Here is a 27,284-nt window from a genome sequence, read left to right as displayed (position 1 = left end):
CTCTCTGAATCCTGCCAGCGCAGAGATTCCCTTGTTCAGAGAGAAAAAAAGGAAAGAAAAAAAAAAAAAAGAGAGAAAGAAAAAGTTAAGCCTGGGATTAAAAACCCCATCACTAAAATAGTCTGAATAACAAAGTCAACTGCCTGCATGGGGGACTGCCGCATGCCTGTCCCATATCGCCGGCTGGGCACGGTCATGTGCTGCTCCAGATAGTTCCTGGCAAAGCTTCTGCTCAGCCTGATAGCCCCGCAGCTGCTGATAGTGCTGTGCCTGCAGGAACAGCCACAGCGCTGTGGGATGACGTGGGGGAGCAGCGAATGTCTCTTTGGGAGCAGAGGAATGGGTTCTTCTTGGGGCCGGAGCCACCTCGATGCCTCCGACACTTCCCATGGGATGGGGCACCCCAGGGCCTCACCGGGGGGATCTGTCCTCACCCTACAGCCTTATCCCTGTGCTGACAGTGCAGCACAAACCTGGGAGCACAGAGGGGTGCCACGGAAAGGGACGATACACAGATAAGACCCCGCTGTGTGAGGGCAATGACAGGCTCAGATTTATCAGCTGTGTGCTCAAAGCCTGGCAGCACTGGGGCTGGGGGATGGCGTGGAGAGGGGGGAGACGGAGATGTCTCACATGGAGAGGTCAGAGCTTCATGTGCTGCAATGCTTTAGGGTGAAACTGGGCAATAAAGGCAACAGCTTGAGAGCCACAAACTCCTCAGCCACTGAACCTGGGCTGTGCCCCTGGCAGTGCTGGGCTGCAGAGGTTGCACACATCCTCTACAGATGTGCATGACTGCATTCATTTACTTGTGTAGGTATTAAAGCTCATACATAACATCTGAAGAATTATGCAGAGATTTGTTTAAACGTGCATATATTGTTTATTTATTTGTTTAGATGTTAAAATCCGTGTATGTAACTCGAAGACGTGATTTCATACAGCTGTGTTTAAATTCGGTGTAGCACAGCCCTGTGTGACAGCAGAGACACAGAGGTAATGCCCACGTGTGGGCATCACTGCTGTTGGCTGCTTACAGAAGGGTGTTCTGCATCTTTCTGTAAGAGCCACTCTATTCTGCTTCCATCAGCAATGCAAGAAAGAAGCTTAAGGAGAAATAATGCAGCACAGAAAGGCGAGAGGTGAGCTCCAGCCCCGTGCTTGGAGGTGGGTGGGCAGCCCACCATTCGTTCCCACCGACATGATGAGCCCCAGCATCCCAGCAGCAGGTTTTGAGGAGCTTTTAGACATACAAAGCCAGAGAGCACGGCCTTTTATAAACCAGCGAGGAGCGTCTTGCCTCAAAAATAGCACTGAGCATCTTATTACATGTTCAACACTCAAAAGACCTTTTAAAATCGGGCTAAGCTCGCCTGAGTGGTTCCCGTTTAATCTCTCCCTCTGGATAAACACTGGGGAGCGCACAGATACAGCCGTCCATTTGTTTTCTTGAGTAACATCAGCTGCTCGTGTTTACGTTTGCTTCTTGCATGCTAGCGTGTTAAGTAAACCTGGAGCCCTGCAAAATGAAAGTGAAATGAAAGGAATACATGGTACCATTATTTTGCTGAGATCTGGCTTTAAAATTAGCAGGTCTTAGGCATAAAGATGAGCCCTCAGGGGAAAAAAAGCCTTCAAACCCCATATCCTACTTTATTTTCAACGCTGTACACTACTATGACTCATTTTAGTAAGGTAAACCAGTTCAGTTTCCTGTTTCCGATTAAGTTTGTGTGTGTATATATTTATACATTAGTTATATATTTATATGATCTATAGAAAAATCTCGTTAGAAACATATATGCATGAATACACACACCTACTTTCTATCAGCTGCATGCATATTCATATTTATATATATATGAATACCCATGTATACGTGGACAGATGTGCAGTACAGTTAGCCTGGACAAGAGAAGGCTCTGGGGGGACCTGAGAGCGGCCTTCCAGAACCTGAAGGGGCCCACAGGAAAGCTGGGAAGGGACTTTTTATAAGGGCATGTGGTGACAGGACATGGGAAAATGGCTTTAAATTGGAGGAGGGGCAATTTAGATTAGATATTCGGAAGAAATTCTTTACTGCGAGGGTGGTGAGACTCTGCAAGAGGCTGCCCAGTGAGGCTGTGGATGCTCCCACCCTGGAAGCATTCAAGGCCAGGCTGGATGTGGCTGTGAGCAACCTGGTCTAGAGGGAGGCGTCCCTGCCTATAGCAGAGGGTTGGAATGAGATGGTCTTAAAGGTCCCCTCAACCCAAACCATTCTGTGATTCCGTGATAGTGTACTTATGTACACTATAAACCTACATCAGTGCATGGATGGGTGCAGGAGTGAGTGCTGCCTGCTGGGGGCTTTCCCCTCTGCATGCTCCCCCCTTGCTGAGCCCACTGACGTGCCTGCAGGGCTCACAGCAGTTTTGCAGGAGCCCTGTGGTTTGTGGCAGCGTTCCCATGTGTGCACTTCCATCAGCCAACCGCGAGCACTTCTTCAGTCTCACACAAACACAGCTATTTTGGGCACCTGCATGCTGGACGAGAGCTCCAGCCCTGTCAGCAGCTCTGCATGGCTTGAATGGAAAAAATATATATATACACATATAGCCCTTGAGTTGGAGGACTGCTGGCAGGAGACCGGCTGCCCCAGCCCTGGGCACTGCCATCCCATCCCATATGGGTGAAGGGGAGGTGCTGTAGCCCAACCCATCTCCATCCCCCTCCTCATTCCCATCCCCGCTGCCCCCCCAGCCTCATCCTGCCCAGCCTGCCAAGCCTCCCAGCACCACCAGGATGAAGTACAGAAAAAATAATAAATTGAATCCAAATGTTTATACCATTGGCACTGTCTGGGGCATGTGCCTAATAAAGATGAAGAGTATTTTCTTGTAACTGCCTGCTAAATTGCCAGAAATGGCTGCTGAGCAGACTGTGCAGTGGCAGGATGGAGGGGGAGGGGGGGTGGGTTAACCTGTTGGGACAGATGGATGGACAGACAGACAGATGCTATGTGTCCTGGCTGCTGCACTGAGATGCTTGGGAAAAAACAACAGCAACAACAACAAAAAAAACAACCAAACCAACAAAGCCCAGCCTGAGCCATTGCAGCAGAATGGCTGCAGCGAGGTGACTGGGCACTTACTCATTTCTTCAGCATCAAGCTGTGAACGGGGCCACGGGGGCTGTGGGGCTGCAGGCTGATAAGGAGCAGCTCCGTAATCTCCAACCCCAGCAGCTGGGCGGGCGGCGGTGATAACGCACTTGCATAGTGTGTCCAGGGTGCTGTGGGGTTTGTGTAGGTGCAGGGGAGGTGGGATGCAGCGTGCCCACAGCACAGCACCCCACTGCCACCCCCACTGGGATGCTGCACGGTCAGGGCACAGCACACAGCTGTCATCAGGGTGGGTATGGGCAGCCTGGCTTCTGATGGGGGTATAAAGCCAAAATCGCAGTGCTTGGCTAGCACTGCCAAAAGAAATGGCAAAAACCAACTGTGGAGCTCACACGCCGATTAGAGGAGTTTCTCATCGGTGTGAGGGGCACAGGGACCTGCAGACCCCCCCTGGAGATGTGCAGGAGCTGGGAATGCCCACAGGACACTGAGACTGTGCCCTAGCACCAGGAGCACTGAGCGCTGCCGCTCTGCACTGCCACTGCTCAGCTCCTGGAAAAGCCCCTGTGTGCCAAACTGCACACGCGATAAGCTCTGCTCCAAAGCACATTTTTGTCAGAGGGCAGCAAGATAATATCTTAAAATAGCTCTGCGTGACATTTGAGGGGTCTGTGCCACTGCCTTTTCCATGGGCTGCCTTCCCCTCCTGTCCTCCCCAGCTCTGGGCAGGAGCATCCCGTGGGAAGGCTCTGCTCCTACAAGCTGAAGCAGCCATGTGTAACTGCGGAGGCAGCGCTTTCTGCAGTGGGCATCACGCTCTCCTCGTGGCACGGTGCACTGCGTGGCACTGCAAGACAAAGCCCTGCCTCCACACCCCGATGTGCCCGCAGTCCCTGTGCCAGAAGTTCCGCGCCCGCTCTGCCCGCGCTGCCTTGGCTCAGGCTGAACAGAATTTGGCCAAAGCCCCGGCGAGGGAACAAAGCGGAGAGCCCCAGCAAAGCGTGGGGGAGCTGGAGGAGGGCCCTGCTCCATGCACAGCCTGTCTCCAGCACCAAAAAACAACACTGCGTGAAAGTTCAACCTTTTTTTCCCTCTCCCTCTGCTCCCAGCATTGCTCAGGGTCGTGTTTGCTGGGGTGCACCGGCAGCTGTGTGACACCGTGGAGAAGAGTGAGGGGACAATGCCAGCATCCTGCCTTGGGCAGGACAGCTCCAGTGCTCTGTGCTGGAAGCGCACAGCCTTAACCCCCATGGTGCCAGCTGGGCATGGTGCAGCGCCACAGGCCTTCAGCTTGCAGCAGCATTGACAAGCAAATGCTTTACAAGAATTTATCCCCCCACAGTGGATTTTAGGCACATGCTTCAAATCTCTCCTGATTTGCTTATGCTTCTGTGCTGCTTCTAGCATGTCGTCTTTAAAGGCAGAGTTTCAATTTCTATCTAACCTTCCTTAATGGAAGGTTAGAAATGTCTTCAAAGAAAACAAACATTGCAATGCCCACACAAATTTTCTAACCGTTTTTAAAAGGCCCATGAGAGCAGCTGCTTTACGCAGTTCAGAATTTCTGCATTTAGGAAATGAAGCAGCTCACATAGACAGGAAAATGTGGCCCACACACTGCTGCACTGCAGACCCAGCTCCTCTCGCAATGGCCAAACTGCAGCCAGCCAACAGCACCCAGTGTTTGAGTGATCCTGGGAGTCAGCTGAACTCTGAAAGGAGCTATTGGGCACCTCATGTCCTTCCAGCCCCTTCTGCTGTGTTAATATCCCCAAAATCCAGCCCTGTCTGTGAGCACGTCCTTGCAGCTCTGTGTGTCCCCCCCATGGGTGCCATGCATGGCCTGAGAGCAGCAGCACAGGGCTGTATGTAAATGCAGTACTGTATCTCAGCAGCCACTAAATGCACACCTGCTCCCACATCGTGCCATGGTGGGAGGCCCTGTCCTCTAAGACACGCATGGGTGGCTCCTTGAGTTGTGTTTCATGCACCCAAACCAGCCATCTAACCCAGCCACCCACCAAACCAGCCATAAAACCAGCCATCCCAAGTGGCTCCCTGGAATGGCTGCCCGGTGTCCTCCCTGCAGGCGGCCCAGGGGTGGCCCTGTCCCCCCCCCCCCCCCGTGGCCTGCCTGCCCCTAGCATGCCGGTGGTGATAAGGCTGGAGGGTGCTTCGTTTGTGCTGTTATCAAAACAAAATAAAGCCTGTCTGCCTCCAATACATTCTTTTGTCTTAATTGTTCTATTTCCCTGTGCCTGTGCACTCCTGGCCACACCGCTCCTGCCAGGAAAGCAGAGCGCTGATCATCCTCAGATGGTTCACCAGAGGTTTCTGTTTTTTGTTTTGTTTTAACAAGGATCCAAGATGATTGGGGGAGGGAAAGAACTTTTGTCCTCTGCTTAAAATAATTCAAGAGCTTTCCACTGTCTATGCCAGGCCAGGCCGAAGCAGATATTTGCATAACAAACGAGCTTCTCCTCGCTCTTCAGCCCCAAGCGACTCCTGAGGCTCCAGGGGAGCAGCCTCCAGCTCCAGCTCCAGCTCCAGCTCCAGCTCCAGCTCCAGCTCCAGCTCCAGCTCCAGCTCCAGCTCCAGCTCCTCCCACCGCTGTCCCACTGCTCTATGCAGGAGCTCCGGGTCTGTCCGAGGCAGCCGAGGGCTTTCATGAGCGAACTGGAGAAGGTGGGTGGAAACAAGTGCTACCAGAGCCCGAGCGCCTCACCAGCTGTATCCAAACATTGCATTCTAAGAGAGGTGGGAGAGAAAGCAGTTATTCATTTTGAAATCTCGAGTCTCCATCGAGATTGGATTCTTTGTTTAATTACATGTCATTATGGCTACATAATTAAAAACAACAATCCATGATCGGGCAGACACCATCATCCCTCCACAGACCTCTTGAGCATCTTTGCAGCCCACAGGTAGCATTTGCTACAGGGCAGGATGAGGATCCTTCTGGCCATTTCCAACAGAGGCTAAATGTCCCTGCCCTGGGACGGTGCTGCCCTGGGCCTCAGGTTTGATCTGATTTCTCCCACCTGCAGCTCGCTGCCTTGTCCGCTTCCTCCTCCTGCCCAGTGCCAGCTGCTGACAGGCACAGCATCACAGTGCTGCAATGGCACAGGTATGGGCAAGACGTTAAACCGGTCACCAGTTTACAAGGAAAAGAAAAAAAAAAATGGCAACAAAAGACCAACAAATAGTTGACTCCGTTCCCAGGCAAATAAAAAAGAACAGTTTGGGATCGACATCGTCACCAGTGTCCCTTTGTTTACGGAATGCAGCAACAGAGCAGACAAGGAAAGAAAAACCCCTCCTGATAGCGGCAGCTCAGCGTGGGTGAAGCAGGCAGGGACATGCCCAGGGAAAGGAGGGTCAGGCGGTGCCTATCTGCCGCTGACGGGAAATAAATGTGCCCAAAAGCACTTAAAAGAAAATAAAAAGGACCAGAGCTGATTGCAGCAGTTAGAAGAGATGTATTCTTGGCATGGATACAAAAAGCAAATTCATAGCAGGTTTGGAGCTGATCTTACTGGCTTACATGGGATTTTATACTTAGGTAATTCCATTGTTGGCTGGTGATACCTGATTTATGCCTGAATAAGGTCCTGATCCTGCAAACATTTACTTATGTATTTTAGTTTTACCTTTGCCCCAGACGCCCTATTAATTTCACTGCAGTGAGGATAGTGCTTGTTTGCAAAGCTGGCGCCTTTGCAAGAAAATCTATGCCATAACGCCTGTGATGAGGAGGAAATTTTGCAGTGAGAAGTGAACTCTCCCGGACCGGGGACTTCTTGTGGCCTCAGACAGAGACAGCCTGGCACACACAGCCCCTCCAGCCCAGGAGCTTCAGGAGGCAGCAGGAAGAGCCCTCAGCTGAAGCCTGCAGCTGCTCTCAGCTCTGGCAGCCCCTGCAACAAGTGGAGAATCAGGCAGCAGTGTGGCATTAAGTTCAGTGTTACACCACCATTTCCCCTGGGCAGACCATCAAGATGAGCTTCTAAACAGATCCAAAACCACATTTATTTGTTGTTTCTGTTTAAGAAAGTGACATTTATCATTAAAACCACTGGGTTTAGTCTATACCCTCCTTGTCCGGAGAGGGGGCATGCTAAAATTCATCCACCAAATGCCATCCTTTAACAACACAACGACCGAATCTGCTTCAGGAAGACCACAGGAATAAAAACCTGACAGAGGGGAGGAAGAAAAGCTTCGAAGTTGTGGACACATGGACAGAATGCAGCAGCTTCGGCCGCCAGCCCAGCAAGATGCTCCCAGCAGAGCCGTTGCTCACATGCCCATCACATGGGAACACTCTGCTGCTAAAACCAGCCAAAAGAGAAAAAAAAAAAGGGGGGGGGGGGGTGGTGGCTGTGTATCTTGGAGCAGCTGCTTTCCTCACTGCTGCCGCCAAGCCTTCCTGAGAGCAGAGCTACTCCTCAGTGCAGAGCAGAATTCATTTGCTCACAATGGAGCCGTGGGGCTCTGCGGGCAGCCCGGGCTGTGCAGGGCCAGGGGCTGTTGGGGGCCTGGAGCCCGGCCCAGGGGCACTCGAGGCTGTGGGAGGGCTCAGAGCAAAACCCCTCCGGTGCAGATCTGTGCTGCTCCCTGTAGGAGATGCTTGGCCAAGATGCAGCAGTTTCCAGCCCACACTCAGTGCTATCTGCCCAGCAAAGCTTGGAGCTGCTCGTGTGATGTAGGGCACTTCGGCTCCGTGTGAACACTTCCTCCCTGGCACATCTGTCGAAGAACAGAAGCAGCAAGACACGTGCTGCTATACTTTGATTTCAGCATCTCTACAAGCTAATGGCTTGCTGCCTGCAGGCTGGGGCTCCTGCTCCAGAGCCGGAGCACAGCATGATGTGGGTCTAGAGTTGTGCAGCTCAGGTGGATGCAGCCTGCAGCAAATCTGGGCAGTACTGGGGCAGGGGGCACAGCCACAGCTCTGCTGCAGCACCCCGGCCCTGTGTGCCCTGCACGGCTGCAGGCTGCTCCCACGAGCTCTGGTACACTTCCAGAGCAACTCCTGTGAATTTGGCTCAGCTTCTAATGCAGCAGCCTGGAGAAGTGAATATTGCCTCTCTACACCAATTTAATTATATATAAAATTAGAAGGAGGAAGTCTTAGTTAAAATTTCATACTTCTGGAAGACAGCCGGTTCGTTAGCATCACTTTAATGAGGCACTAACCTCACTGTAATGCTTTTATTAATGCTTGTCGCTTATTGAATGCCAACAGCTTGGCTCCTCTCCGACAGGCCGGCTGGCCTGCAGAGTGAATGGTTTAGGGGTTCTTTGATGCAAAATGCGAGTGCGTTTCCACCACAGCCACAGGACAAACGACAGTTGGTGAGATGAGACACAGCAAACCCCACCAGATGGTGCCCAGAGCGGGTGATGCAGCGAGAGAGTGAGATTGGGACAGACGGAACGGGCCTGGGGGGAACAAATGAAGGAAGCAGAGACGATGCTGTCCCAGCAACACCACTCCTGTTGGCTGCAGTGGGGTCAGGATGGGGCCAGGCCAGTGAGCAATGACAGCACATCAGAAACACATCTCACAATGGGCTTTCTTTGGCCCAAGCAGCCTCCAACCACCCGGGCTCCTGCACCTGGCCCTGCCCAGGAGCAGAGCCCACTGCTCGCAGGTAGAGCCCAGGTGCTCCGGGCACACCTTTCAGACATGGACAGACAGAAGGACGAGATTACCCCAACAGCTGCCAGGACAACAACCCCACACCTCCTGGGAGCTGAGGTGGCATATGCCATATGTTTCTCCTCCTGTTCCTTCAAACTCTCTGAATAGAGGGATTAGAAATTATCCATTGCAGCCTGAAACAGTGGAGCCAAGTGTGGGCTGATATTCCAGCACAGAGCTTACCATGGCAGCAGAAAGCAGGTGGGTGCTGCATGCACACCAAAAAGTGGGGCGTGGGTTGGCTCTGGTTTCCCACCACCTTCCAGGAATGGCTGCAGAGGTAACAGGAGAGCCCTCAGCAAAGGATTCAGCTCCACTGCTGTCACACTCTCAATTTTTCCTGCAGCTGAAATAGAGCCCTCCAAGTCAGCAACAAAAAATAGGGAAAAAAGATTATGCAGACAAGGGGAGGAAGGCAGTCGGCTGCCTGGCACAGAGCAGTGGGACGGGGCCAGCTGGATGAGAAATACGGCAGAGGCTGGAAAAACAGGGAGAAGCCCCCCCGTCCCCATTGCATTCTACCAAATCTGCAGAGCAACAGCACCAAACCACGCAGTCATTGAACTAGAAAATTCTCAACATTGTTTTCTCCACCTAATCTGACAAGATTCAAAGCCAAACATGGACATTTCATGGGGTGCTGATGTGCTTTTTTCCCTGTGAAAGTTTCTCTGGGTTTCTGTGGGATCCAACCTGGTTCTTGTGAAGAAAATAATCATAGAAGAGAAAAGAAAGAGGATATTTTCAAGCAAGACTAGTGAAATGCAGCAGTTCTTAAAGTGACTGCTACAGATAACTGGGAAAGTGGTAAAACAAAGTTGTTTGTTTTGTGAAGTATATTTTTTGCCAAAATGTGGGAGTTTTTTGGTGAAATTCAGAGCCTGCGGTGCTGCTTGGGCCCAGGTGTAGCTGTAGTGCAGGCTGGGCTGCCAGCATGCAAACTCGGCTCGCTCACTACTGTGGCTTTAGCAGCAAAAGACTCCGAACTTGATATTTTCAATGGGATTGTATTCAGGGCATAGAGTGGAAGCACGTCATCCTGGTCAGAAACAAGAAGACTCGTTAAGAGCTCAGTGCAGCTGTAAATAAGATGCACGTTGTTAGGGTTCATCACCCTGGCATGGATAACTGCTTCCAAGTTTAATCAAGGTAGAAGGGGGAGTTTGGGAAGCATCACATCCATGGCACACGTCCCTGCTTTGTCACATCGCACCAAGCAGTCGATAAAAGGCCCCTTTGAAGAGGAGCCAAGTTCCTCCTTGCTCTACTGCAGCACTGTTGTGTTGGGTTCGCTGAGCCGGGTTTCCAGTTGTGCAAAGGATTTGTGAGAGGCAGAGAAAGAGTGAAAGTGTACAGAGGGAACAAGAGGTAGAGCTGTAATTAACTATTGGGCTTTACTTCTGGGTTTTTTGTTTTGGCAGTGGGACAAGCAGCACCGTGTTGGTAGAATGCCGGCCCTGCGTTACGAGCAGGCTTGTCTTCTGCATGCAGTTGGTTTCATCTCGTTAGATATTCAAAAACCACACGCCCCAAAATCACAAGATCGGTAAGCAAATCATGAGATTAAAAAGGCTACTAGTAACAAAGGGCTGCCTTTTGTCTCTTAGTGGAGCTGTTAGCCTGCCAACCTGATTTCAATAGGGAACTTGGGTAAAGGAAAATAAAAAAGGGAAGGTGAGAGTTTCCCATGGTTACACCAGGAGTTTAGTTTCCCAGAAAAACGAATCTGTAATTCATCTGTAATGTAATGAGATCATTTCCATCTGATGAAGCCTAAGTTTATATTCAGAAAGCTAAATAGAAAAAAAATAAATAAAAATCCAGCATCTAAAAGCACATCAGCCAGCCAGTGGGCATTGGGATGTGTGCATGCCCAATCAGAGCACACAAAGAACGTGCTCTTTCCTTCACAGCTCGGGGCTGTGGCCCTGTTTTCCTTAGCAGCATTCACTCTGCAGCGGGTAGTAGTGGTGTGAAATGGAGATGCTCATGATACAGAATGCCTGCAGCCTCCTGGGCCACTCAGGGACCATGGCCCGACTCCTTTTCCTCTGCTGGGTGTAGTGCTGTGGTAGGAATGGCGCAGAAATTTCCCTTAAAAGCCCGTGGCCCTTTCTCTGTCTTGGTTTATCGAGCATGAGCTCAACTACTATATGTCAGCCTGCTCTTGGGAAGGAGCTCGCCTGGCTGCTCCTTCTGTAAGGAGCTGGGAGCAAGCAGGGTGCTTTGGCATGGCATTAGCATGGGCTAATTAATGGCAGTCACACCCTCATGCTCCTGCCAGCAACCCCACCCCAGAGCACCATGGCTCTGCCCACCAGCCGTGCTGCCTTTGTCCATTTCCCCGCAGCTGTTTGCTCTCAGCTCAGCTCTGCTGCTTGGACAAGCTGGACACAATGGCTGAGCGTTGTTGCTATTTGTTCTCAGCCCTGGCTTGGCTTTGTTGCCATGACCAGGTGAGTCTGCAGTCGGTTGGTTCTCCCACTTACTTTCTACTGGAAGGGGACTTCAAATATTTGCTTTCAGAAATATTTGCAACAGCTCCTCTACAATTAACAGCATCAACCGAAATGCTCAGAAGAGGTGGGGGAGTGCTCCTGTGCCTTCCTCTCTCCTCAGTCTTGCTGTGATGACCCAGAAACTCTTGGACTTGGTTGCTTTGCTACTGGGTGTATCTGATGGGCAACATATTAGAATATATGTGGGAACTGCCATTGGCATCACCATTTTAGATATCCCAGTTCCTATTCCATACCAGACAGCTTTGCAGCTCTCAGGGAGCAGCTTTCAGTTACACTTGTACAAAATCAGAAAGTCTCGTTGACTCACCTTAGGCTGATAGCAGTGCAGCAGAACAGAATCTAGCCCTTGCATTTAATGAACTACAGAACTACCTGAGGTTAAGTGCTAATTACAGAGGTACTGGTCTCTGTCATGCTGGTTACGATGCAGGACACCATCCAACCCACCAACCTGGCAAAGCGTGCCTTAATTCTGACAGGAGCTCCAGCCAGACACCCATTCATCGAGCATGGATGCTGTGCTTGGGATCAGTTGAGGGAAGGGTTTCTCTTTGCACAGCAAAGGCTGAGCTGAGACTTTCACTATATGGGCTCCACAGCCTGCTGGGCAGTTGTATCAGTGACTGCCATCAGCCTTCTGCAACCTACCATTGGGAACTTGCTTTAGCAGGGGGTTGGACGAGATGATCCCCAGAGGTGCCTTCCAACCTCTGCAGTTCTGTGACTCTGTGATCACTTGAAACCTCCAAAGGTGGTCTAAATCCCAGATGAGTTTCCACTCCCTCAGAACACACAGACCTAATGGCTGTATTTCAAGAGCAGACTAAGAACTTTGGAGACAAATCCGTTGCTGAGATGTGCTCAGCCTTGCCGTGTTGCCAGGAGATGGGCTTTCCTCCAGACACAAATCATTGCTCCCTGCTGCAAAAGCGATCCACAGTCACAGCAACTCAGCATGAGCTCTGCAAAAAGGGAGAAGCGACCCAAACCAAGGGGTGTTTGGTACTGGGCAGTGCATCCCGAGAGCTGCTGGAGAAATGCCACTGCCTGCAGGGTGCAACATTCTGCAGCATCAGGACAGCAGAGGATGGGGCAATCCAAGCAGGAAATCCAGAGGTGGACTCTGGTCAGTGGGTTCGGGCAGGAGCAATGTCTGCCCCAACTCTCACTCCATCATCACCTCTCCCGACTGCCCGACCAGCGTTACTGATGTGTAATGCCTCCAGACCCACATACTGCACAGCATGCGAGTTGTTGCTAAGTCCCTTTTATTCTCCATCCTGCCTGGGCAGAGAGCATGCTTTTGGCTTTATGTACGCTGTAGTTTCTCTCTTTTTGTTCTTTATTTTGTTCTTTTTTTTTCTTTTTCCATCTCTTGTAAAGACTTTGCTATGTCAAAATCTGTCAAACAACTCCTCGTGCCATGTTTTTACAAGAATCCTACTTGCTGAGCGGTGCCAAACACCCTTTAAACAATACTCAGTGAAGTATTGCGTTGCTGTGCTCTCTCTTGCATGCCATATTTAGACAAAAGTTAGGGAATTCCCTGGCCTAAATGAGGGCTTGAATGAACCCATTCTTTTCCCACCTCAACTAAAACTGTACGTGATCACACCAGGCAGGCCGCCTTCTCAGCTTCATTATTCATTGATTCCGCACTTTATCTGTCTAGAAATCAGAAAGGAAAAAAAGAAAAAGGGAATCAGCAAAAGAAACGAATGAAGTGAGTGCGACCGCAGACACACGCTCGGTCCTGCTGGGTGCATTCCCAGCCCAGGCAGCAGAACACAAACACCGCACCCCACGCTGACACCCAAGCCGAGCGCACACGCCGTCACATCACAGCCAAATACAGCTTTATTGCTTGGGCCCGGTGCAAACAAGCAACAAGGTTACGGCCTAACCCCGATAAAGATTTTCGTGGGGGTGTTGGCGGTGCACCAGGACACTGTCAGCCACCCGAATGTTCTGCACAGAGACCCCAGCACGTGGGGCACGGCGTGTGCTGCCCTGTGAGCAGCAGCCCGGCAGCTCTGCGCTCCCTGCACACGCTGCCCTGCACGTCCGTCCATTCAGGCAGGCGAAAGCCGGAGTGCAGGGGCTCCTACTGACAATGCAAAAGTCAATGGGGCTGCAGATCTTTCTGGAGCGGCTATTGAAGCTCCACATTCCAGAGCGCTATGCTAATCGTTTGTAGCCAGCCCTCCAACATCCCTGCAGTCAGTAATGTTTAAACTCTTTGCCATACTTTTGTCCACAGTGCGTGGGCCCCCCAGATTTTATGACATGTGGCTCTCCCACTTGCTGCCAAGTCCTGTGGGATGTCAGCCCACAGGGCCCAAGCAGATGCCTTCCACGCATGAAATCTGTTGGAAAAGCATCAGATAAAAGCCCATCTTCCCCTCTGCTCTGTTCCATAAAGCACCAAAAAATGCTCATTATTCTGCCCAGAGAACTGACTTAGAAGGAAATCTGAACCCTGAAGCTGAGCATTGACAACCACAGTGTATACGGTCTGAAACACAAAGTGAAACACTCTGAAAAGGAAAGCATTAAATGTTTTATATACAAACACACACATATAAAATCCATTACAGCCATCTCAGTTGTGCCTGTGCTGCCGATGGCGATGGTGGGGAGCAGGTGATGGTGCAGACTGGATGCCAACAGCACCCGCCTTTAACTGCTGTCATTTAATTCCTTCAGTGTGGCTTGAGACAACATAATAACTGAGATGACAGTCAGGCCCTGAGCAGCCTGGTGCTCCTGGTGTTATTGCCACTGTGGGAAGCAATGGAGGAAAGGAATGGGATGGACAGAGCTGTAGTGCTACAAAATGCACCCTTAGGATCAGATGCTCACAAGCACTCAGTTCCCGTTTAGGAACCGAAATGAAGCTGGCAGGATTTCAGAAGTGCTCAGCATCTATCAGCTCCTACTGAGAACATGCTGAGCTCTTCTTAAAATCGTTGGAGAAAAACAATTCAAAGATAAGAGCCAGCTTGTGGTTTACAATTAACATCATTGTATGGGTCTTCTCAGCAGTTTGGCAGGAGCAAGAATAGCTGCTTTCACACGGGATATTCTGTATGGATTCATGTCTGAAAGCATGCAGGCAGGTCTGTGAGCAGTCACCCCACTGACTGCCTCCTGTGAAAGCTGCACACCCTAAGGAGAAATTTCCACTTTGTGTTAGAATGATGCCTTGTATAGCACTCAGCAAGAGTGGATCTGCTTCTGATCGCATCAGTAGAGGCCAGAAAGAGCAGGATGAGCACGTAACACACTGAGCTGCAGTCAGGAGAAAACATCTGGAGAAATGCACCGATTTAGTCCTGACTGACATCAGTTTTTGACTTACAGTTAGTAGCAGTGTTATACACAGGTTGATGTCTTTAGTCCTCAGTAAGCTCAGTCCCACGAACGCACAGATGCATTCTGGCAGTGGTGACAAAAGTGGTTCTCAGACACCCCCAGCAGACAGAGAGGGCTCTCAGATCTCACCACACCAGGAATTTCCTACACAAGAGTGCTGTGCCTCAGTCAGAACTGCTGGGTAACACGCAGTTCTGGGACTACACATTTTGTTCTCCTGCACCTAAGGAAAAGTTTTGTTTATTCTCAATAGTGGGTCCAAATCACATTTGTTGAAGATGGGGACAAATGGACGGATCCCAGAAGAGCTGTGCTCCTTTTGAAGGCAGATAAAACATCACACAGCCATGCATCTCAAACCTTACAAACTCAGGCAGTGTTGATTTACTTCCCAACATCTAGAAATGAAAGCAGAACAACAGCAAAATGCATACTGCTGTTTTCCATTCTGACCAAAACATGTAGCTTGTCATTCCTCCAATGTAAGGATTCTGCACAATTCATTACACCCATCTATCACAGCTCGTTTTTTACAGCTGTAGCAGCAATGCTGAGTCAGGGCCTGAAGCGGTGATGGAGCACCTGGTGGGAAGGCAGGGCCAGCACAGGACAGCACAGGTGTAAGCAATGCGTCTGAGTGATGGAAGGGCTGGAGCCAGGATCCACCCCTTCCAGCCCTCATTCAAGAGCTGGCAGTGGAGATGTGAGCATCTCTCTTTGGAGGTTCCTGTGTATCTGAGGTCTCTTGAAGGTAAGCAGTTTTCTTTCTTTTGTTTCTGCATCCACGGTTGTTGTAGTTGGGCTTGTTCTCGTTTGCTGCAGCCTAGAATTGTGGCACTCTGTTATTATTGCTGTACTCTCTGTCAGCAAATATTATAGCATTACAATAGCCTAACTTTGTAGGCAATAATTTGCCCAACAGGCACCAACCCTAGGGGGGAATGCTCTATTCCCAGGAGGAAGGCTGCCTCTTCAGAATAGATTACTTTAATAGACTGCAGGAATGGGAAAACAATTGATTGCCATGCTTTGGCAAAGGAGAAACGCTGTCCTTCCTCTCCTGAATTTGCTCTTTGTAGGACAGGGACAATCTGAGAAAATTTAGCCAATAGAAATCTCCATGCCAGTGAGTAACATACTCAATTCAAGCATGGTCTCCCAGTGAGCAGAGAAGACACAGCTGCACAATCATTGCCACAGCACTGAGGATCAAACACTCTTCTGTCTCCCAGCTGAGCTGAGCAAACCCAGGTAGGAGGAAACAAAGAGAAATAACAAATTAAAAGCTGTGGCTCCCAGGATGGGGGGCTGTGGGTGTTCCTGCCCGCAGGAGCTGGTGGCTCGTATGTTGTGTGATAGTTGGGGTTTGGACATGGCCTTTGAGTCCTCCTCTCGGTTCCTTTTATTCCCTGCTAGGTTTACATAGCCTCTCAACTTCTAGTGTATATTTAGTCCAAAGAAAAACACCATTAAAATGCCAAGGAGGCTTTCAAGACAATTGTTTTATTATATTAAACTAACTTCAAGTCTAAACTCTGCTTCTGTGAAGTTACTCAGTGGATGGGTTGCTTCAAACCTAAATTGCTGACCAAGTGCTGCCATCACCAAAAAATGATCACAGCTTTCCCAGGTCAACCAGAGCAGGAAAGACTTCAACGAGAGGATGCCTGACTCAGGGGTCTGCACACAGCCCTTCTGCTTCAGCTGCCATCCCAAAGATGGGCATCCTTCAATGCAGAAAGCACCTTCCCCAATCCAGGTGCTGCCACCTGAGCAATGCTGCAGCTCTGAAATGTCCAATGCTTCTGTGTGCAGATCTGGCACATGCTTGCTTGGTTTCTACTGATGCTTCAGAGGAGAACCAGTCTGAGCACCACAGCCTGTGTGTCACCCGGTGAAACCCAAGAGCTGCATCCATTTTTAGCACCCGGCTGCTTGCCTGAAGATATGTTGCATTATCTGACCAACACGTAAGGGAACAAAATGAACTGCAGCTCCCCCTGCCACTTATTTACCTTCGGTTTAAACAATGCCTCTGCAGCCTGCTCTGCTCTCTCCTGTGCACCCATTTACTCAGCACCTCTTGCAGGGCTGCTCTATTTTTAAAAGTGTGCTGCTGGCTTTTATCTTCAGATGGCTTTTTCTTTTTTTTTTTTTTTTTTTAGCTCTCTAAACTTCTTTAAAACATGCTGGCAGATAAAAGTAGTAAGGGGAGATAGAGTAAATGCATCATGGTTGGCACTGATAATTGAGAATTAAGACGAGATAACAGCAAAGGTTAAAAACAAACCATTAAGCTGAACAGCAGCAGTGTTTGTGCTCAGCAGGTGAGCTGTGATGAGGGAGCTCTGAGGCCATGAGCACTGAAGGCCACTGGGTGCTGAGTGCACCCAGACATCACCCCAGTGCATGCAAAGCCTCTTCAAAGTCTGGGTGTCATTAGAACTAAGAGTCTTGTTCTCCAGAGGTGTGTTTTTTTTTTTTTTTTAACCAATTTGGTGACTCTCTTTGTCAGGTTTATTTCTGTCCTATTTCTATCAAATCTTCACTTGCTTTATTTTGGTTGTATTTTAGTTTCTGTCTGTTTCATGCATTCCATCACCTTTGTTTTTCTCTATGGATCTCATCTGGAAACTTAGAGGAAATCACAGGCTCATGGACTTGTGTGCACATTATGGCTTCCTGCAGTGCATCCGTCTCTGTGTATGCGGGGGAAATCCTCTCTCAGACGGAGCAGGAGTTGGGGCTTTGTTTGCCTGATGCTCAGGTGCCAGCTGTGCCCTGTGGGGCTGCCCTGTGCTCCCATAGTGTTCCTGCAGCAGTCCCACAGCCACCTCTGGTACACTGTGCATGTCTGGGGCTGAGCTCAGCTCCATTTCACATTCAGGCTGTCTCAGAGCTGGTTGGAATGAGGGCTTGCTAAAGCTCCCATCAGATGCTGACGGGCCTTTTTGTGCCAGGAAAACGGATGTGTGTGACAACAGCAAAAGTGCCTGGAAGCATCCCAAAGGCTGAGTGAAACGAGGGAATTTTGAGTGGCACCAAACAAAAGGAGCAGTGATTTAATTGCCACAGATGGGGAGGGGGGAGTGGTGTTAGGAAAAGCAGGAGGCTGAGATTAGCGAGGCAATAAAATGAAAATGGGCAAGAGGTGGAGCAAACTGTGCTGAGATAAGGGGAGGTGGATTTCAGTGGTGGCAGATGGAGAGGGAGCTGGCAGCCAAAGAGGGAACAAAAGGAAACCCAACAGGTAATAAATCCGTAAAAAATCTCAACGACTTGAAATACCATTTCCAAACTGTTTTCTCCAGGGAGCTGTGATTACAGCAGATGGGTGTGCAGGGCTGTGTGCTCTCCTCAGGTGCACTGAGGACCTCCAGCCAGGTGAGTGGGGCTCCTGTAGGCAGCACAGCCCTTCTGGCATGACAGAGTGGTGGTTAAAAAGCAAGAGGTGAAAGAAACCCCTTCTTCCTTGGCTTCCAGGCTGACCATTTGACTCAGCCTGAGTCAGCAGCATGAAGGCAATGCACTGTGTTTCCTCAAGCCCTGCAGCAGCACACACTGCACCAGGTATCTCAGTTCTGGGTGATAAGCAGCTGTTAGCAAGAAACTCATTAATGAGTAAGGCTGGCAATAAGTGATTGATAATAAGCAGGCATCTGGCCACTCTTAAGGAGTCATTAAAGCCTTGATCATGGAGGTTTTAGCAGATAACCTCTAGAATATCTTCAGCTGTGCCATGTTGGAAAGGCCATGCTGTGCCTTTGCAGACCTTTGTGTCCCCCACATCAATCCCCCAGCTGTCCACTGCTGCAGGTGGGTCTGTCCCAGTCCTCCCTGCCTGTATTTCGTCTATTAGATGAGAAATCATTTATTTGACATAATATTCTGGGAGAATGGAAAATATCTGGGTACTGCAAGAACAAAAAGGGAAATGAATAAGTGAAGTACACTGAAGTACTTTCCCACCCAAGTGTAGGTATGGTCTGACTGCTGCTGAGCTGGCTTCAAAGAGCCCCACTTCCAGGCTGCCCCTTCTTTATCCCCACGTGGGTCTCTCTTCTTCTCTATGCCTCCTCAGCCTATGTAACATCTCCCTAGCCCAAAAGAACAAAATTGTACCTTAAAAGGGTATAGATATTGTTATTATTTTCTTTTCTTTTTTTTTTTTTTTAAAAAAAAAAAAAAGCTTTAAAGGCTTCCATTAGCTTTCCCTCATTGTTTGCTACAGGTAGGGCAAAAAGATGCTTGGGACAATGATCCTTACTTGTGACCTTTCAGAATCATAGACCAGAAATGAAATTTCATAGCAAAAAGTCCAAATGTAAGGGGAAAGGGGGGAAAAAAAAATGCAGCCCAGCACGTGGCCAGGAGAGCTGTGAGCAGTGAGGGGGCACAGGGCAGCAGGAAGTTGGGGCCACAGCTGTTTGTCCAGGAGTCTTCTTGGAAACCCCTGGACCTCTTGCTCCTGGCATGTCGTTAGGAATAAGAAGCATTTCTACAACACTGAGATGACTGCAATATCAGGGGTGGTCTGTTTGCTTTTTTACAGAACACTTTTTTTTTTTCCCTTAGGGAAGCACTGTGGTCAGCCAGAAGTTCTTGGACGGACAGTGGGAGTTAAGTGCATGAAATCCAACACTCCGTGTCATATACCAGAGGTCAGACCCAGGGCCCCTTCAGATCCAAAACGCAAATGCAGCAACTGTTTCCTCCCAAGAAAGCCCTCCAAAGCCTGTTTCTGGAAAACCCAGAGCAGAGGCAGGAAGAGATGGGAGGACAAAGTCAGCCCAATGGACACAAAGCACTGGGAGTCCACATCTGATGTCAGTGCCCATGCACACCAAGGGTTGGCTCAGCTGCAGGGCCCAGCAGTGGCAGCCCGGGGTGCTGGTCCTTGTCTGACCCCGCTGTGTTTCACATGCTGTTCTCCTCTGGGCTGAGCCAGCTCATCCCGCTCGAAACTCCCACTGAAAACATCATCTAAAAACAGCTCCTCGTGCTGGTGCCCAGGGGGGAGGAGCAGAGCTCAGCAGGCACAGATGGAGCTTCAATAAATAGCGGAGCCAACGGGACGGGGAGGGGAGGGGAAGGATCTCACACTGACAGCAGCAGCTCTGCATGAGTTGGGATGCAGGATGTGCAGCTCCTGTGCACATGGCTGTGGTGACCTCACAGCTCCTCTGCATCCAGGAGTTGGAGCTGGCAATGAGTGCTACAAGAGTATCGTGGTGTTCTTACCACCAATTAAATAAGCTTTCCTGTGGTTGAAAACCATTTGTTTTTTCTTTAAAGCTTCATATATCAGCTAGATACAGAATTAAACAAACAAACAACACGGGACATTTAAAATGCTGTGTTTACGCTTCTCTTTGGAGCAGCTCAACTGTTCTCTGCTCAGATGCAAATAAGGCATATTTCCACTCTAGGTACTTTTGGGCAGAATGAAGAGATAAATTGTGCACTCCAAACGTCACGCTTCCAACCGGCTCCAGCTTGCTTTGGTCAAGAAAACTTCGCACAGAACACCAGCACATTTTGAGCCTGAACTGTAATTCTCTTCTCTGGGCAGGAATTTATTGCTAACTGAGCTTATCTGCAGCATGGGAACCAGCGAGTGAGGGCCAATACCAAGGCTGTTAGACTCACTTCACTTACTGGTTATGAAATGGGACAAAACAGCCCCAGAGTCACATGGAAATATGAGCATGGTGGTGACACGGCCTTTCATGCACAGCGTCAGCACTAAAAACAGCATATAGATGGTTTGGGAAGTTATAAACACCGGTCTCATGATTCTATTCTGGGTCGGTCCTATGACAAAAGAGGAAAAAAATAACCAAATGAAAACAGCAACAACAAAAATCCAACGGAAGATAAGAGCCCAAAGCAATGGGCAGCACTGCTCGGGGCCCACCGTGCTGGTTTGGGATGGGAGCTGGCAGCACTGACTGACACCAGCACAGCTGCAGCCCCACAGCTCCAGCAGCACAGTGCTTCAGAGCTCTTCTTCTTAATTATCATGACTTTTTAAGCTAAACAGCCGTTGTCAGGTTACTAGTGCCACGTCCTTGTCTAGCCTCCCATGTCCAGAGTTTGGATATTCAAAATGGCTCTTCCTCATCTTCAGCATGTCAAACTTTCTCGGTTGACCTCGAGTCTACCTTCAGACATCTGCCCCAGATAGCCCTGCAGGAGGCCTGGATGGGACTCTGGGGGGCAGAAGCAGGAGTGCAGCCCCCAGCCCTCCTCCACCCTATGCCTCCATCCACTCATCCATTGATTATTAAGCAGCATTAATCTGCAAATGTGGGACCGAAAGGCCTTTGAGAGATGAGTGACAAGTTGTTTAGAAGCCAAAAAATTTCCAGGAGATAATTTTCAGTGGAAAAAGGTGGAGAAAAGCCCACTGTATCTTAAGTGCAATGTAAATTCTTATCAGTGAGTGTTTTGATGTAGTTTTAACCTCTGAATTAAGAGCTACGATTCAAAAGACATCTGCTAACTGATGATTCTGCAAAACCAGAAGTGCATCGCATGCATTCAAATGAGCTCAAAAAAAGCATAGGCACATCTGGTTTTGTGAATCAGATCAGAACAAAAACTGTTCTCTGTTGCTGCTGGTTTTGCCAGCAGTGGAGATGAAGGTGAGTGAAAAGCAGAGCAGATCAGATCTCTGAGGGTCGGGGCATGCAGACATTCCCTATGCGGCGTCGGCTCACCCTCAGCATCACCTGTCTGCATCAGCACACAGAACTACTCCTGTCTTTTCCACATAAGAAAAAAATATCAGCTTCAGCCCTGAGTCCAGAGATGCTCCTTTGGCCCTCGGTGTGTTGAGCACATGGGTCACACGAGAGCTGGAGCTGAGGGAGTCCTAGCTGTGTAAGTAAGGGGGAATTTCTGCCAAGAAGGCGGGAGAGGTTTTTCTGTAGCCGGCCCCTGGAGAATGCTCTCTTTGACAGAAAAAAGTAAATGTAAAAAAATCCATCCCTTGCAAGCTTGTGAAAGCATGGCTGTGGGCCATGGGTGTTCTAATGGGCTTTCTAACTCCCTGGCAAATGTCCCCCGCCTTAATGCAAAGAGAAGAAGCCTATTACAAGAAGTCCTCGTCCCCTCTCCTTTTTTTAATTTAATTTATTTTTCTGCTTGTTCTTCTAAAGCAATGTCATCACATTGCTCAAGCAGCAGCCGTACAAACTGCGGCACTGGTCTCTGAAGTGCTGTAGTTCTGACATCCCCAGCAGTTCTGCACAGTTTTCTCCAGCCATCCTTTCCCTGGCAGCAGAGATGCTGCCCAGCCCTGATGCTGCAGAGCACCGCTGTGCTGTGAGCACACAGTGACAAACACAGCTTCCCGTTGTGTGCTTCATAGGAGACATCTTTCCGTTCAGAAAAATCACATTTCCCTCTCACAGGGCCATTCCACCATCTGACAAACACCTCACTAAATTCAAGACACCAGGACTGAACTCTGGACCGGCCCTTGGCAGGACCAACCCTGTCCACAATCCACAAACCCTGTCCACCAGGGCCCAGTTTTCTCTTACAGAATTTGTCAAGAATTCCCGTCAGCTACCCTCAGCTTGAGAGCAGCCGCTGGGTTCCAGTATCAGTGCTGTCTGCAGCCCTTCCACAGCCAGGCTGGCTCAGCTCCAGCACCTGGAATGGGCTTCCGGAGCCATCTCCTCTCTTATCACTCACTGCGCCGATAGTCAGCCTGCAACAGGCTCGACCTGATTGATTTGAACTTTGGCCAACAGGAAAACACTTGTTGTAGCAGCACAGTCAGGCACCCAGCTGTCTGCTTTGTGTAACGGGGCCGTGGGGTTAAATTAAGGCCCGTTCCCCACCGTGAGCACAGGGGAAGAATGGAAACTCACCAGATGTTGGCATCAGGCTGAGCAAGATGTGAGTGCAGGTGGGGCTGTCAGCTCCTGCCTCGTGCTTACGCTGCAGAACGCAATTCAAAGAAAAAGAAACTTTCCAAATCATTGAGAAAAAACCCTCGTTTGTCACCGTCCTGCATTCTGCTGTCCCCATGTGCCCTCCCAAAGCCAGCCCCGCGCTGAGGACACCTCCTGAGAAGGGTCACTGCTGATCCCGTGCGCTTCGTCACCAACGATGACCAACAAAACTTTGGGACTAAGGGAACGTTTCCAGGGCATTGAAAATAGAATTGGAAAGGAAAAGATTTAGTTGAAACAAACAAACATGTTCATCAAGCTGCCACAGGCCAAAGTCTGTAACTTCATGCCATATTTCAGACTTGGAAAGGAGGAAGGACACCAAAACAACAGAAAATGGATAACAAATAGTAAGTGGAAAGCAATGCAAAAACCAGAATGCAGGAAAAACCACGCTAGAGTGGATCCAGATCTCCTCAGCTATAATAAAGCTATTTTATATTAATGTGAAGGGGAATTTATGAGTTTGTTCTCTGCCATCTCCACAGGATTCAATCTAGGCAGACCTAAGTACCGAGAAACAGTTTTTCTTTGGTGATTCCCACCTTGTGAAGCCACACAGCCGCTGCTCTCCTGCTGGTCCCATGCTGCTGCTGTGCAGGGCAGCGGCTGTCACATCAGATCTGGCCCTGCTCGGATGTGGCCACACGGACAGCCCCGGCTGTGCTCGCTGCAGCACGGTGTGATGCCCTCAGGTCGCTGGGGACGCGCACTCCCTCCTGGGGGTCTGCAGGTCCATTCCTAGGCACTGCCAGCCCCCAGGGGCTCCGGGAGGAAAGCAGCCCGGTACCGCTCTGCTGCTCCCTGCGGGCTGATTGCAGAACTGCTGTCACCTGCAGAACCACTGTAATCGTTGTGCCGGTGCCAGAAGCCTTGCTCATGCTGGGTAACTCTTGCTGTCTCTTTAGAAGGGATCCACAGAGCCGCAGCGGTCTGCAGCCGCCATACGACACCTTTTCTTTCTTACCAACACCAATAAAGAAATGGTGCTACGTACCCAACACGTGGTGCCTTCGGGGCAGTGCAGCCACTATTTCAGTCTGGTGGCCGGAGTGCAGCAGCGGTGCCTTCAGCAGAGATGAAGCCTTTGCCTTCAGGGCTGTGCTGCAGCACGGAGCTCTGCACGAGGAGCCCTGAAGCACCGTCAGGAGGAGCACAGTGTTCAGCACTGACTCTTCGGGTGCAGAGGGAGAAAGTTTGGAGAGCAAGAATTCTGCCATTCAGGGCTCATCGAACAGCCACACATGAAAATCCAACCTGCAGGGCCCCAAACACCTGGCAGCAAGGAGGGAAAAGCACTTTTTGGTTTTAAAATATAAGAACATAACAACATTCTGTCATTTGGATCAGGTCTCCGTGTCCATTCAAGTTTGGAAAGATAAATATAGCCAGCACCTTATAAAATATTCATTGAAGTAAGCACTGCACAGGACCCAGGACTCATTGTGCGTGTGTTCAGTACTTACAAGTGTAGCTGTGGTGAGGAGCTGGGCTCGACCCCTAGCTGTGGTGCATAAGGGCTGGTGGGCAATCTGCTGCTGCTGGCTTACCAAACCATAAACCACAAACCTGTCATGTGGGTGGGGACAGCTCTCAGGTCACAGAACAAGGCTCACAAGTCAACAGCACAATTTGCTGTTAATCCACAGCTCATGTGTCAGCTGTAAGAGTTAATGTTACAAGCAAAACGTTTGGCACAGACCCTAGGAAATGCTTTTATTTTACCTGGTTGGTTTCTGTTGTCTTTGTGAGGATGGTTGGGGCTTTCTCCACACCCTGTTGGGGCTGCAGTGCTGAGCATCTGACTCATCCATCCAGGCACGGAGCACCTCCTGGCTGCTCTCAGCCACCGGTTATCTCAGATCATCATCAGTGCTTTGGATGACCGAATAAACAGGATTATCCTCTCCCGGTGCCTGTTAAGTCAAAACTGGATGGTGATCCTATTAGTGGATCGCAATAGCACGAGGATATCCAAGCAGGAGATTATCTTTTACTTGCTCTGCGGAGCTGAAAACAGCACTGGGAAATTTTTAATCTCCATGAAGGGGACAGTAGAGCTCACAGAAAGAAACCCGAATTCATACCATCCCCTCAATCAGCTGCCTAGCTCAAAAAAAGCCTCATGATCGACAAAGTCACACCATCCTTTCATTGATACAGTAATGGATTTGGGATGCCAGTGGAAAACATCTCACATGCATAGCCTCTTTCATCCGAACTGATCCCAGCAAGCCTTACAAGTGCCACATGCCAACGGCACGTGGGATTAACAGCACTTACAGGAGCCTGTCTGTGCTCCCACTGAGGTTACAGAGCAGGGGCACTCACTGCTGAGTCAGACATGGGCTGGAATGGGGCCAGGCTGCTGAGCTCAAGCCTTGCATTGTGCTGAACAACGGGGCAGGTTGCGGTAGGGCACAGAACAGTGCTGTTTGTAACATCTTGATAATTCACCCTTATTTGTTTTTTCCAGCATTCAAGGTTAAAAATATTGCGAGAAGTTGCAGAGGAGGAAATACCCATATTTAATCTCCAATTAAAATCTCCTTAAAGAAATGATCTGGTTTTTAAAGCAGAATATCAGGGAAGCAAGCCAGCCATCTCCCAACACCTTTTAATAAATGCATGCAGAAAAATAAATTCCTTCAAAAGAAGCTTTGAAGAGTGTAATTAAGCATGAAAGTTACCATATATTAAATTATACATCTAGTAAAAAAAAGAGTCATTAGCCCAGCAAATGGGCTGTTAATGATTTCAGGTTTGCCTCAGGCTGCAAGCTAACCAACCTGTGATGAAGCAGCCGCTGGGCTGCTGCTGAGCCTGGCTGCTGCCACAGACCTTGCCCGCTGCTTGACAAGTGTGGAACAACCAAACCTACTGTAAGTCACACCAAATGTGACCTGTAGAAACAGCTGGAGTTTGGGGCAGGTGAAGTGCCAGCTTTGAGGTGCTGGGAGCTCCTCCGTGCGCCAGACCTGGTGTGCATCCAGCTGCACTCCCCCACTCCTGCTGGGTCTCCTGGTCCTCTGCTCCTGCCCTGAGGGCTCCCAACCCTATGGAGTTCCCTCCAGAGCTGCCACCGCCCCACGATCCCCACAGCAGAACTTTGGCTGAAGCCTGCCTGCCTTCAGCACTGAGCTGGCTGCCTGCCCAGCAAAGGGAGATGTGGCACTGAGGGGCACCGTGGTAGGGCACGGTGACATGGAGACGTGGCCACGAAGGCCCAGCTGCTCTGCCTGTTGCTGGCCAGCTGCTGCTCCCCTCCTCTCTCTGGGTAATTTCTCCTCTTCCTGTGGTGCAACCCAAAAACACAGAAACCCATTTCCTCGCTGGGCCCTGAGCTGCACTGAGTGCTCCCTGGAGAGCTGCTCACGGTCTGAGCTGACAGAGCACTCCCCCTGAGCAGAAGTGGTGTGAACACAGCACACTGTGGGATGGTCCAACAGCAGAATGAGACTCTGTTTGATTTAAGGAAGCTCTTCTGTCGCTATTTCGTAACGAGCAGTTCTGGTTAGTTCTGACTGTTTTCAAATAAAACAAAGAGGCGTTTCCCTCTTTTATGGTTCACATGATCGAAGGGCCAAGATTTATATTTCCACAGAAGAATAAATTGGATCATGTCAGCAGACCATGGCATGACCCCCAGGCCCAGCTCCCACCAGAGCAAGGCCACATGCCAACGAGGGGAGGGAGTTTCTGTAGAAACAATGCTTACCAATAGCACCGAGAGTTCAAGTTTCCTTTCCCGTCCACCTTTCTGACAGCAGCACTCGAGGCACAATCTCAGGTGGCCTTTTGGGCCCCATTTAAGACATCTACGTCATTCTATGTCAGATAAGTCACACGTATGGTGCCTGGTCCTTCCTCCAAGTGCTGTTGTTTCTCATGGTTATTCCTACAAAAAGAACATGGCTCGACTTTGGCAGCAGTTGCACAGACTTCAGGGTAAATATAGCTGCCGTTGACTTTCCCTGAGCCTCAGATACTTCTGAAAATAAGCTTTCTGGCACCCACTGAGGAACATGCTGAACATCTTTAGTTACATGCCCCCAAATAAAAGGAACCCATAAGATCCCTACCAGCAGCCATAAGAATTCGATTTGAGATCACATTTAACTCTCGTTAGAAATATTCAGGTGCAGTCCATCTCTCACTCCACTGACAGCAGTCAGAGTATCTTCAGCGGTGGCATCACAGAGTATAACTGGAAAGTAAGATAATTAAATAAAAGAACTAAATTATTCAATTTAACAGCCTCTCCTGTATGGGTCCACATGCAGACTGGAGGCTGTTCTAAGGGCACCTGAGCTTCCACCACGCTGACCCCAACCTCAGCTCACACAGCTCTCAGGTCTTCATATTTAAAATACACTTTCCAAATTTGTTTTGTTTGTAATACATTAAAAAAAAAAAACAACAAAAAAACCCCACCAACCTTTCCCACTAAAGCAAGTAGATTTTCCAGTGAACTCTAGCACTTAACCCTGCAGCACTTTACTATTTCTAGAGCATGAGTTTCACATTTTTTCCAGGAGAAAAAAAATATATGCATGAATTTATAATGCCACTGTAGCAAGCAGAGGAAGAATCCTGGAACAGAAAATAAC

General features: G+C 49.6%; 1 protein-coding gene across 5 annotated transcripts in view; it reads right to left on the bottom strand.

Moving 5' to 3' along the window:
- Positions 1-5,313: 5,313 nt before the first annotated feature.
- Positions 5,314-27,284, bottom strand: part of CTCFL (CCCTC-binding factor like) — a 73,328-nt gene continuing 51,357 nt past the window's right edge. For all 5 annotated transcript variants that reach the window (XM_085241706.1, XM_085241705.1, XM_085241711.1 and 2 more), the window contains 4 exons: positions 26,757-26,881; positions 24,400-26,572; positions 6,002-23,949; positions 5,314-5,851 (listed from right to left, as the gene is read on the bottom strand). The gene's annotated coding sequence lies outside the window, so the exon portion shown is untranslated. The remainder of the gene's footprint in view (positions 5,852-6,001; positions 23,950-24,399; positions 26,573-26,756; positions 26,882-27,284) is intronic.

Source organism: Meleagris gallopavo, chromosome 22 (assembly GCF_905368555.1).
Source record: "Meleagris gallopavo chromosome 22, MGAL_WU_HG_1.1, whole genome shotgun sequence".
Taxonomy (NCBI): Eukaryota; Metazoa; Chordata; class Aves; order Galliformes; family Phasianidae; genus Meleagris; species Meleagris gallopavo.
This window is presented reverse-complemented; position numbering and strand designations above follow the sequence as displayed.